Source organism: Mytilus trossulus, chromosome 11 (genome assembly GCF_036588685.1).
Source record: "Mytilus trossulus isolate FHL-02 chromosome 11, PNRI_Mtr1.1.1.hap1, whole genome shotgun sequence".
In the NCBI taxonomy this organism is placed as follows: domain Eukaryota; kingdom Metazoa; phylum Mollusca; class Bivalvia; order Mytilida; family Mytilidae; genus Mytilus; species Mytilus trossulus.
The window spans coordinates 8,586,641-8,598,651 of NC_086383.1; positions in this window are offsets into that span (position 1 = coordinate 8,586,641).

Sequence of the window (12,011 nt, forward strand, 5' to 3'; positions counted from 1 at the left end):
GCAAAATCAAAAGCTCAAACACATCATATGAATTGATAACAACTGTCAAATTTATGACTTGGAACAGGCATTTTCCTAAGTAGAAAACGGATGGTTAAATCTGGTTTATGGCTAGCTTAACCTCTCACTTGTATGAACATTTTGGTCAAAAAATGGAGTAAGCAGTCAACGTTGTAGATGTCATTATCGAAAATAAAGTTTGTTAAATGTTGGTGAATTACTGATTTCCTTTTGCAGATCCTCACTGTTAAATTTACGTCAAATAAACTCATCATAGATACCAAAACTAAATTTTATATATACGCCAGATAAAAAAGACTCATCAGTGCCGCTCGAATCTAAAAAAGTTAAAAAGACCAACTAAAGTACGAAGTTGAAGAGCATTGAGGACGAAAATTCCTAAACGTTTTGCCAAATACAGCTACGGTAATCTATGCCTGAGGTAGAAAAGCCTTACTATTTCAAAAAATTCAAAATTTAGTAGACAGTTAATTTATAAATATAACAATATCAATGATAATTCATGTCAGCACAAACAGTGCTAACTACTGGGAATGTGATACACTCGGGGAAATAAATCTCCACCAGCAGTGGCATCGACCCAGTTGTTCAAACTGTACTGATATTATCAGTCGGAACAAAAACAAATTCTTTGGCGAGTTCAATAAGCTAATGTTTGATACGAACAAATGGGCTATTTGTAAGGAGTAATTTTAATTTGTTTTTTCCAACAATTAATTTATATGATGATTACTGAATTAAAAATAGAATATCAAAAAATTGTTAGCTTTTTCTCGTTTTATTCTTTTCGAGCAGTAAGTCCGTTGTTAGTCATGGGTGATGTTACGATACTCATTCCAATTAGTAATTGACGGAGACGATATTAAGGTCCTTTATATGAGGAAAGATTTCAACTCTCGTTCATAAACGATGTTAATGTCTCCTGTATTAACATGGGAATTAGAACCATAAAAGTATTTGGAATTACCAACGAGGTCCATTACGCATTGGAAGACAATATTTTTAATTGGACCAAGAATGATAACTTCAATTTTACTACAACTTTATCGTTTGTCCGACACCATTGTCAATAATTCATGAACAGATACTAGTTCGTGCACCGTGCACAATTTATGCATTTTTTCTTGACAGTATGGTTATATCCTTGTACACATCATTTTGTAACATGAATATCTGTTAAAACAAATTCTCTTTTAATTCAAAAATTGAAAATTGAAAATCTTCTAATAAAGTTCTATCTACCAAAGAAAACATTAGACTATCGGAAATTAATATTTCTTTTTTCAAACGTTGTCTTCTAACTACTGTCATTTGGTGAATAACAGCACACTATTTAAAAATAAATGCTATATATTTTTTTCTGAATTTGGCATGATCTATGAGCAACATATTTACCCCAAAAGATGTTTTGTTATATAATGTATTTTTACAAAGACTTTTGATGTGTGCGTTATATCTTTTTAGAGGAGCTACTGGTCTTATTCCAGGCATATATTTCCTTAGCCGTATTTGGCACAACTTTTTGGAATTTTGAATCCTCAATGCTTTATAACTTTGTATTGTTTGGCTTTATAAATATTTTGATATGGGCGTCACTGATGAGTCTTATGTAGACGAAACGCGCGTCTGGCGTACTAAATTATAATCCTGGTACCTCTGATAACTATTTACACCACTGGGTCGATGCCACTGCTGGTGGAAGTTTTGTCCCCGAGGATATCACCATCCCAGTAGTCAACACTTCGGTGTTGACATGAATATCAATAATGTGGTCATTTTTTTTTTATAAATTTCCTGTTAACAAAATTTTAAATTTTTCGAAAAACTAAGGATTTTCTTATTCCAGGCATAGATTTCCTTAGCCGTATTTGGCACAACTTTTGGGAATTTTGAATCCTAAATGCTTTTTAACTTTGTAATTGTTTGGCTTTATAGATAGTTTGATATGAGCGTCACTGATGAGTCTTATGTAGACGAAACGCGCGTCTGGCGTACTGAATTATAATCCTGGTACCTCTGATAACTACTTATATATCTATTAACGCATGATCTGTCTTGATTTAGAACAATACATAAAAAGAAACTCTTACATGACTGTGACTGTGTCCACTCGCCTTATAATAACAGCCCCTCTGGACATGTTATTACTGGGGATTAAAATATAATTCAACATCTCCGAAAGGAGATTTCACATAGTCCTAAGTTTAGAGAACCACAATACATCTATAAGAACCATAACTTCAAAATAATTATGGATTCCATTGAGGACTACACCAGATCATACAATGTTTGCTAATATGCTTGATCTATATGCCATTTTTGTGCCCTTTTTTTTACAAATTTGAATGGTGTTTGTTTTGTGGTTAAGATTGTAACACAATGTTGACTGCTGTATGTTTGACATTTTTACCTTTTATGTATGTTTGTTTAGGTCACGCATCAATATAATGGAATTTGATGCGACTGAAATACAAGTGAGAGGTTTAGCTAGCTATAAAAACAGGTTCAACCCACCATTGGCTACGTAATAAAATGCCAATACCAAGTCAGGATTATGCTAGTTGTTATCCATTCGTTTTATGTTTTTATGATTTTGATTTTGCCATTTGATTTTGGACTTTCCCTTTCAAATTTTCCTCGGAGTTCAGTATTTTTGTGATTTTACTTTTTATATGACTTTTCAGAAGAAATGTTTTTGACGTGAAAGTGACACAACATTGACTCATCTGCCCTTAATACTTCCATGGGAATAGAACCTATTAGTTTATCATTAAGATTAACATAAGTTTGGAAGGCTTGAATAAGTTTACAATTTTTGTAAATCCAAAGGCCAAATAAGATCTCCAATCATACATCTTTCTTTCCTGAAATGTTTATGGATAGTATATATAGAAATGCTAAAAGTGCAATTTAAGTGTTTCATCTCAAAAAGAGTTCGTTGTCTGGACGATTGATAACTACCAAACAAGCCACATACGGATTTTCATTGTATGACTGAAATCGTAACCACACAACGTCTTTGTGGAGAATTATGTCGAGAAGGGAAATAGTGAAATAGGGGAATGTGTTAACAACAACCCGATCAAAGAGCAGAAAAACCTTTCCAATATACATATGACTGTGTCCACTCGCCTTATAACTACAGCCCCTCTGGACATGTTATAAATTTGGGATTAAAATATAACTCAACATGAAAATCTCCGAAAGGTGATTTCTCATAGTCCTAAGTTACGGGAACCACACCACATCAATTAGAACCATAACTTCTAAATAATTATGGATTCCCTTTAGGACTACACCATATCATGGGCTAAACGAGAAGAAATTGAACTGGACACTAGGTCTGAATGGTTAACACAATCAGGTCTCTGATAAAACGTCGCATTCATAAGTTGAAAAACTGTGTGTCATCAGTGACGCTCGAAACAAATATTGTTAAAATTACAAAGTTGAAGAAAATTGAATAATCGACCAAAGACTGTTTTCATCTCCTCATAAGTATGTTGTTGTTCCTGCGGACAAGCTTAAAATAATATCGTCCTTGTATGTAAATCGTTTTACTAAGAATGTCTTGTAAAAGAATTAGGAATAAATAAGCACTCAAGTAATCCCACATGCATTATTTGACAAGGATGAGATTTTGGGGAATCATAAGTTCTTCATGACTTCAATAAACATTACATTGAACAACACATTGGAGTACTTAAACTTGTTTTTATTGGATACTTAAGCTTCACAAAATTCCGTACAAACTACAGTACATTGCCGGCTCATCTTCATGTTCCACTAAAAAATTGTCCATTAGATTGACTAAAAATTCTGTCTGCAGAGGGTCTTATATATTTTGTTGAATTTGGAGAAAGACTGTTTCAACAAATTGTCGGCATTCCCATAGGAACGAACTGTGTTAAGAATTGCACCTCCTCTTGTCGATCTTTTCCTATTTTCATATGAATCGGAGTTATTTCAGACACTGTTCAAAAACATAAAGATTAAAGAAGCCAGGTTATTCAATTAAACTTTCAGATATATTGATGATGGTCTTTCCATTAACAATCCAAACTTTTCTGATCGGGTTTCGTTAATATATCCCCCAGAACAAGAAATTAAAGAAACAGCAGATACGGCTCCTCTGTCTCATTTTTAGGCTCATACCTCGAATTTGACATACATAGTCATCTCAATACCAGAAACTTTGACAGACGAGACGATTTTGATTTTCAAATTATCAATTTGCTCACCTTAGTAACAATATGCCAACTTCAGTAGCCTGTAATTCAGTGGTTGTCGTTTGTTTATGTGTTACATATTTGTTTTTCGTTAATTTTTTATATAAATAAAGACGTTAGTTTTCTCGTTTGAATCGTTTTACATTATCATTTGGGTGGCTTTTTATAGCTGACTATGCGGTATGGGCTTTTCTCATTGTTGATGGCCGTACGGTGACATATAGTTGTTAATTTCTATGTCATTGTGGTCTCTTGTGGACCATTGTCTCATAGGTAATCATACCAAATCGTGTTTTTTTATATGTTTACTTGTATATGGGATATAAATTTCCAAACTTTTTCGGTATTCAAGAGCTTGCAGTTCCTACTCAAACTTTCTTTAGCGTCACCAGTGTCTGAGCAGAAAGATGATGAACCAGAGCTATCACAAAAGTGTCTCGTAGTCCAGTCAAACTAAGATTTAACCTCAAACTAATTGCAACAGAAAATGTTTTAGTTCTAATCTATAGCATTATGCCCTTTATTTACACAGAAAAAAGTCCCGTGAAATCTAACTTGAGGAAAACTCAAAATCAGCATTTTTAATTTCCTATGGAAATTAACATTGGAAGGGGAGATAACTCTTGCAAAAATGAGGGTTTTTTTGTCAGTTTTTGGTTGCTTTTCTTGAAATTTATGTAAAGTATGCTATTTTGATGGGGTTATAAGTTTGTATTTGACTAAATCATATAATCTTCTGCTCATGAAATGTTCAAAATCGAAGTGTTATGGGTAGTTTTATTTTTTTCCTGCATTTTTCATTGAAGAAATTGCAAATTTGGAGCTTTGTAACCATTTTGAAAAAATAATGTGAAAATTTGGTATTGTTTATATCTGTATATTATATTTTTTCAGAAACTTACTTATCTAAAGAAACTTTAAACCACAAAAAGAAGAATACTTGCTTAATTATTTTTATGAAATTTGAGATTCTTTACCTTGACATGTTGAAAAATTCAATAAATGGTCAACTGATGAATTATGAAATCTAGATTATAGCTTGATAAAATAAAAGAAAACACCTTAAGAGATGTTTGTTATTCTCTAAAGATCACTAAAATATCAATAAGCAATACATTCTGATGAATAGAAGCGGTAAAGTTATAATTTCGTATCAATTTTTATTGATATTTCTGCCTATTTGCAAGAGTTATCTCCCTTTTCAATGCAAATCTCCATAGGGATTTTAAATGCTGATTTTTTTAGTCTTCCTCAAGTAAGATTTCATGGGACTTTTTTCTGTGTATATTTTGAGTATAATGTTAAAGATTAAAACTTAAAAATCTTCTGTTGCAATTACTTTACGGTTAGGGTCATATTTATGCTAGATTGACTGGACTATCGTCCTTTTTCTTAAAAAGTTCATCGGAAGTACCAAGACCTTGTTGATAGATATTCCGTAACAATTTCACAAATAATACACAATGGTCTTGAAGCATATATTCTGCGTACTGACTATGTTTACCATCTTACTACGTGTTATAGTGTTCTTTAATTTGTCTTTATTGATATTACGTTTACTGTTTGGTCTGCTTTTGGTGATATCCATTTGACGTGGCTCTGAACTTATGGATCGCGCCATCGTGTTGTATGCATTATTTTTCATATTTGCTTTAATTGTCCTTGTGACTTTTAGTTTTTCTTTGATACATATGACGTGGCTTTGTACTTGTGTTATTGTTCTATAAATAAAAAAAAATGTACTCCGTCTTTCATTTTTTCAAATTCTTTGCCCTTTTGTGTTTCTTTTATACATAAAGACGTGGCTCTTTTTTTTATATACATATATATATAAGAAATACACATTTAACAAATAGACAAGCGGCAATTTATAATCAACATTCTACAGAGGATATGCCTAAATTCCTATAGACTTTATAATTTTCGTACTTTGAACGATTTTTTTTTTATATATCTCTACCTGTGTGACGTTGACATTATGACGTCAAACGTGTAATTCCACTTCAGAGTCATGTTGACAAATCATAATCCTGGTACCTTTGATAACTATTGATCTGGCCATTCGGTCCGAATGCTTAAAATCTTTCAATCGATCATGAGTGGATTTAACATACATAAATAAGATTTTTTTTTAAAATAAGAAAGCAATGCATGAGGTTGTTAAATTTGATATATGTCTTTTTGTGCTTCTTTGTTGAATATTTGTTTATTTTAATTGTTATGAAGATACTTTGTGTACTTGTTCGTCATGTCATTATGGTTTATGGTATTCTCGTGTATTTCATTTTTGCTACGTGCCTCGTCTTTATGACTTTTTATGTTTCTTTGTTACATACCGGTATATGACGTGGCTCTGTACTTAAATTATAGTCACTGTATTCTTGTACTATGGTATTTTTTAGTATTCTTGTCTTTAATTTTTGCTTATATGCTTGGCCTATTTGCCATTTTGTGCCTCTTTTTTTTACACATATTTGAATGGGTTTTTTTTGTGGTTAAGATTATAACACAATGTTGACTGCAGTATTTTCGACTTTTTAACCTTTTATGTATGTTTGTTTAGTTCACACATCGTTGTCAATATAACGGAAATTGATGCGACTGAAATACAAGTGAGAGGTTCAGCTAGCTATAAAAGCAGGTTCAGTCCACCATTGCTTACATAAGAAAATACCCGTTCCAAATCAGGAGTATATGACGTATATATATGCTAGTTGTTATCAATTCGTTTAATGTTTTTATGATTTTGATTTTGCCATTTGATTATGGACTTTCCGTTTTGAATTTTCCTCGGAGTTCAGTATCTTTATGATTTTACTTTTTATATGGCTATTTTAGTTCAAAATGCTTATGACGTGAAATTGACATTACATGTGAAAATTCTACACTAAATACTTCCATGGGAATAAAACCTATTAATTTATCATTAAGATTAACATAAGTTTGGAAGGCTTGAATAAGTTTACAATTTTAGTAAATCCAAAGACAAAATAAGATATCCAATCATACATCTTTCTGTCCTGAAATGTTTATGGATAGTATATATGGAAATGATAAAAGTGCATTTTTTTTTATCGAGTATTACTCAGATCATTGACTGATCGAGTTCCCCTCTAAGAATTGACCATTGATTTCCGTTATTGACTTATCGAGCAATGTTCAAAGCAATGACTATTGATATCCTCTATTTGACTTATCGAGTACTGCTCAAAACAATGACTATTGATATCCGTTATTTGGCTTATCGAGTATTTCTCAAAGCATCAACTATTGATTTTTGTTATTTGCTAATCGAGTGTTTATCATTGGATTGACTTTCGATTTCCGATATTCTTATCGAGTTCTCAATTTATGACTTGATTTTTTATCATTTGACTTATCAAGTATTCCTCAAAGCATTGACTGATTATTGATTGTCTTCACCGACTGATCGAGTACTCAATCATTGGCGACTGATATCCCTTATCGAGTTCTCCCCCACAGCGTTAAATATTGATTTCCGCTATTTGACTTCAAGGCATTGACCGTTGATATCCGTTATTTGACACAAGAAGTACACCTCACAGCGTTGACTATTGATATCCATTGTTTGACACAAGAAGTACACCTCACAGCGTTGACTATTGATATCCATTGTTTGACGTATCAAGCATTCCTAGTCATTGACTATTGATTCCGTTACTTGACGTTTCAAGTACTCTTTAAAGCGTTGACAACTAAATTCCGATACTTGGCTTATATATATATATATATATGGGTTCGACTTATCGAGTTCTCCATTATTGAATTGATTTGTATCACTTGACTTATAGATTTTTCCTCAAAGCATTGACTGACTATAGATTGTCTTCACCGACTGATCGAGTACTCAATCATTGGTAATTGATATCCGTTATTTGACTTATCGAGTACTCCTCACAGCGTTGATAATTGATTTCCGCTATTTGACTTATCGAGTAACCCCAAAGCATTGACCGTTGATATCCATTGCTTAGTTGAAACAACGAGTACTCCTCACAGCATTAACTATTGATATCCGTTGTTTTCTCGTGTGGTTTGAACCCACCCCTACTGAAAAATGGTAATTTTCTGTCTATTTTCCTATCTTAAAACGACCTTGAGAGGTGAACATTGACAACACTGTGGTTCTTTGTCATTCAAGTATTACCCTATAGTTACAGCAGTCAATTCATGCTAACTGGCAGTTTGTGGGCCTTGAGTGATTTGCTTGGGAATTATTATTGTCAAGTCAGGTCTGCCGAAATGTGTTTTTATTGATTTCTGACAAAACGGTGACCAACATTTTACAGACTAGATTCCCATTGGCCATATTATACCTTGTTGTGTTCCTGAACCACCTATGCATGCATTTATGATTATAGTTTATACCTACAGTCACTTGCAGTTACGTAGTGGCCATCAAAAGATGCCCACCCCCACCAGATTTTTGGCTACTTTTCACGTTTTTCCGATTTAAAACTTTTAAACAGCTTTCATCATCAAAGTGCCATATTTTCATGAACAAACATCTGAGAAGAGTTTATGGACCATGAACGGCTTGGTTTAAGTCTCTACTATCATGACAGTTCAGCTGGGCAGTTCAAAAAAAGTATGGAGGGTCATACGGGCTATCAAAGATTGGTTGTCGTCATCACGCCTACAGGCGGGATCGGGGGCTAAAGGGTTAAAGCACTGACTAACTATTTTCAGATATTTGACTTATGTAGTTCTCCTAAAGACTATTGATTTCCGTTATTTGAATACCGAGTACTCTTTCAAAACATTGACCCTTCTTCAACTTATCTGGTACTCCTCAACGCATTTTACTAGAAATTTAACTAAATGAACATATCAATCTTTCACGAAAGGTCAGATAAGCCCTGCCAGATGTACATGTACACTAAGCAATCATTCTTTAAATCAAAAATAGTTGACATGTTGCTTAAAGTATCAGTTAAACGGTTTAAACTCTTTCAAGCCGATGTCAAGGTAGACTTTAGCTTAAAATGGGGATGAGATTTTTTTTGCTCCCTGTGACTTAGCAATGAAGAACAGCAACACAGGCACTGTTCCTATGCTTTTTGTAATGCATGTATTGATTTTGTGTCATTGATGGATACCCTATTTGCATATTATGAGACATCCATGCCTTCCACCATCTAAAATATATAGTTTTAAAGTAGTTAGTAAACACTGCTGCTTGATCAGTCATCGCTATCCCTATCAAAACTATATTTTCTTAGCAGTTGCAAAGCCACGAAAACTAGGCAAGGAAAATGGAGGAGAAATTTCCAAAAAAACTTTGTAACATAAATATCTGTATAGAAATTATGAAACAATAAATGAGGATTGTGTCCATGGGACACAGATGAAACCCCTACTTGCAAATCACATAAATATACAAAGGGACATAACTGAAGAATGGTAAAATTGATCCTACACAAATTTTTACTTGATGAAAGTTTTGTGTATAAGTTTCATAACATTCGGTTGAGGCAAACTTACATGTAAGTTACAGAATGGAAACAAAAACATTTATTCCATTTGTAATTGGACACAACTTGTGGAATAGTAAAAGTGACACCATCAAAATTCAAACCTAATCTGTATTTTGTGTTAATAAGCATGGGGTGTTCATAACATTTGGTTGAGTCTAACTTAAGAGTAAGAGAATGGAAACCAACTTTTGGGCCAATATTTGTACCAACGGACAAGGGCAAGACTTAATGCCCCATCCTCTATGGCAAGGGCATAATCAAAGAGCTGAATAGCTCTGAGGGGAAAGACGGCCCTTGTTTCTATTTAATTATGTTTTTGGAAAGGGGGGTATCTTTTAATAGTTTTCATATGAAGAATGAAAAAGAGAACAGCTAGAACATGTAGAAAGGTTGACAAAATCAATTGTTGTTTATGTAATTTCATTTCCTTAGTTTAGAATTCAATTTGGACCAATGAAAGAGATCTGGATCTTCTAAATCTAAACATTTGATTAAAGTTGATAGCTAATTATAAAACTCAACTGAATTCTGTCATTTCACAACAACTACAATATTTTCTGAAATCTTGATTGTGTACTACTGAACTGCAGGCTCAGGCCATTTTCCATTTTTTGTGACAGTTCTCTTGGATTTTTATGTTTTTTCTTTAGAAAGTGTGGACTGAAAAATCTATTCAGTTTTAAATTTCCAATGAATTTTATGAAGTTCGGAGTTATAACTCTCATCACAGGGAATCAGGTACTAATAAAAAAAAACAATATGAGAGATGTAAACTGTGTGAAGCTTGTTTCCAAATCTTAATTTTGAAATATTTGTAAATAATAAATATGTTTAAACTACAAAATGCAAATTTTTTTTTTTTTTTTTTTACCATTACAATGATTATGTAGGTACACAAAAATTTAGTTTTAATAGAAGACTACTAATCCAATGAAATGTTACATTTGAAGTGTTTAAATGCAATAACTTTTATTTTAGTGGATAATTACTCATCAATTGAGTTGCTCCTGAATTGGAGGAAGATTCTCAGAATTTTTACAGAAAAAGTGGTCTTACTAAATAGCGACAAGAAGCGACAAGAAGAATATTTTTTTCTTGTCGCTAAATAGTCTTCTTGACGCTTCTTGTCGCTTTTTGACGCCTTTTGTCTCTGATTAGTAGGACTCGAAAAAAGTAATAAAATCGTTTCTTTCCCCCGTCTCATGTAACCCCACGATCTTTGTTGATTTTGAAAGTTGTTGACCTACAAATTAAAGTATTGTATGTTGATGTTTAAATCATCTACAGTAAACAATATTATGTTTAGATTTAACAAATACAAATTTGTAATTAGTGTACGATCTCTAAGAATGATTGAAATATTAAACCAGTGAACTGGTGAAGGATATCCCTGCTTCTTCCAAGAATGACGTCACTATAAAATGCAATGTAGGTTGGATATATTTAGAATATCTCGTCATACTAATTTTTCCGGATTGTAAAATAAGCGTTAATAGTGTAAAGGAGAGTTCAAGATACGATAATTTTGTGAGAAACAGAAGGGAAATGTGTAAAAAAAAGGGTTTAAAGTCAAACTATTCATTTCTGGGTCTCCTTCTCTTCAATCTAAGTAAGATTTGTTGGGGGGTTTTCCACACTATAACATGTATAAAATCAAAATGAATGATGTAAGGGAGTGTCAGTCTGGTCAACCCCATAGGGGATTGACGGCTTGAAGCCGTCTTTCCCCAAAAAATGTATTCTTTCCCTGCTGAATAAGCATCCTTGTCTCACATATTGGATCTTTCCAAGGTGGAGGCAGTTGAACTTTCAGGATCATAACACAAAAGAACAATGATAAGTTGATGTGCAACTCAACATGATAAAAGATCAAATATACAAAAGTTAAAGTGGCCGTTTTGTTGGTCACAAGAACTACTGAGGATGAAATCCTTGTCAGAGTAACTCAGAGTAGCTTTAGGTTTTTGGTAGACAATTCATGAAATTGAAAATATCTTTATAGTATTTGAAAAAAGGAAGCAGGTGTCAGTCAGATCTAACTAATCAGTGTCAAGCTTATGATCAATACGAAGCCCTTTGGGTTTTACCCAATAGAAGTATGAGGATTTATTTGGCTACACAAAACAGGTGATCGCAAAAGTCATTAGAGTCGCTGAGTTTTGTATAATTCTTCTTTGATAAACTCAAATGTTACATGCAGAAGGACAAGGTTTAGGAGAAGGGTGTAATATTTTGTTCTAATTAATTAAAACAATTTCATAAG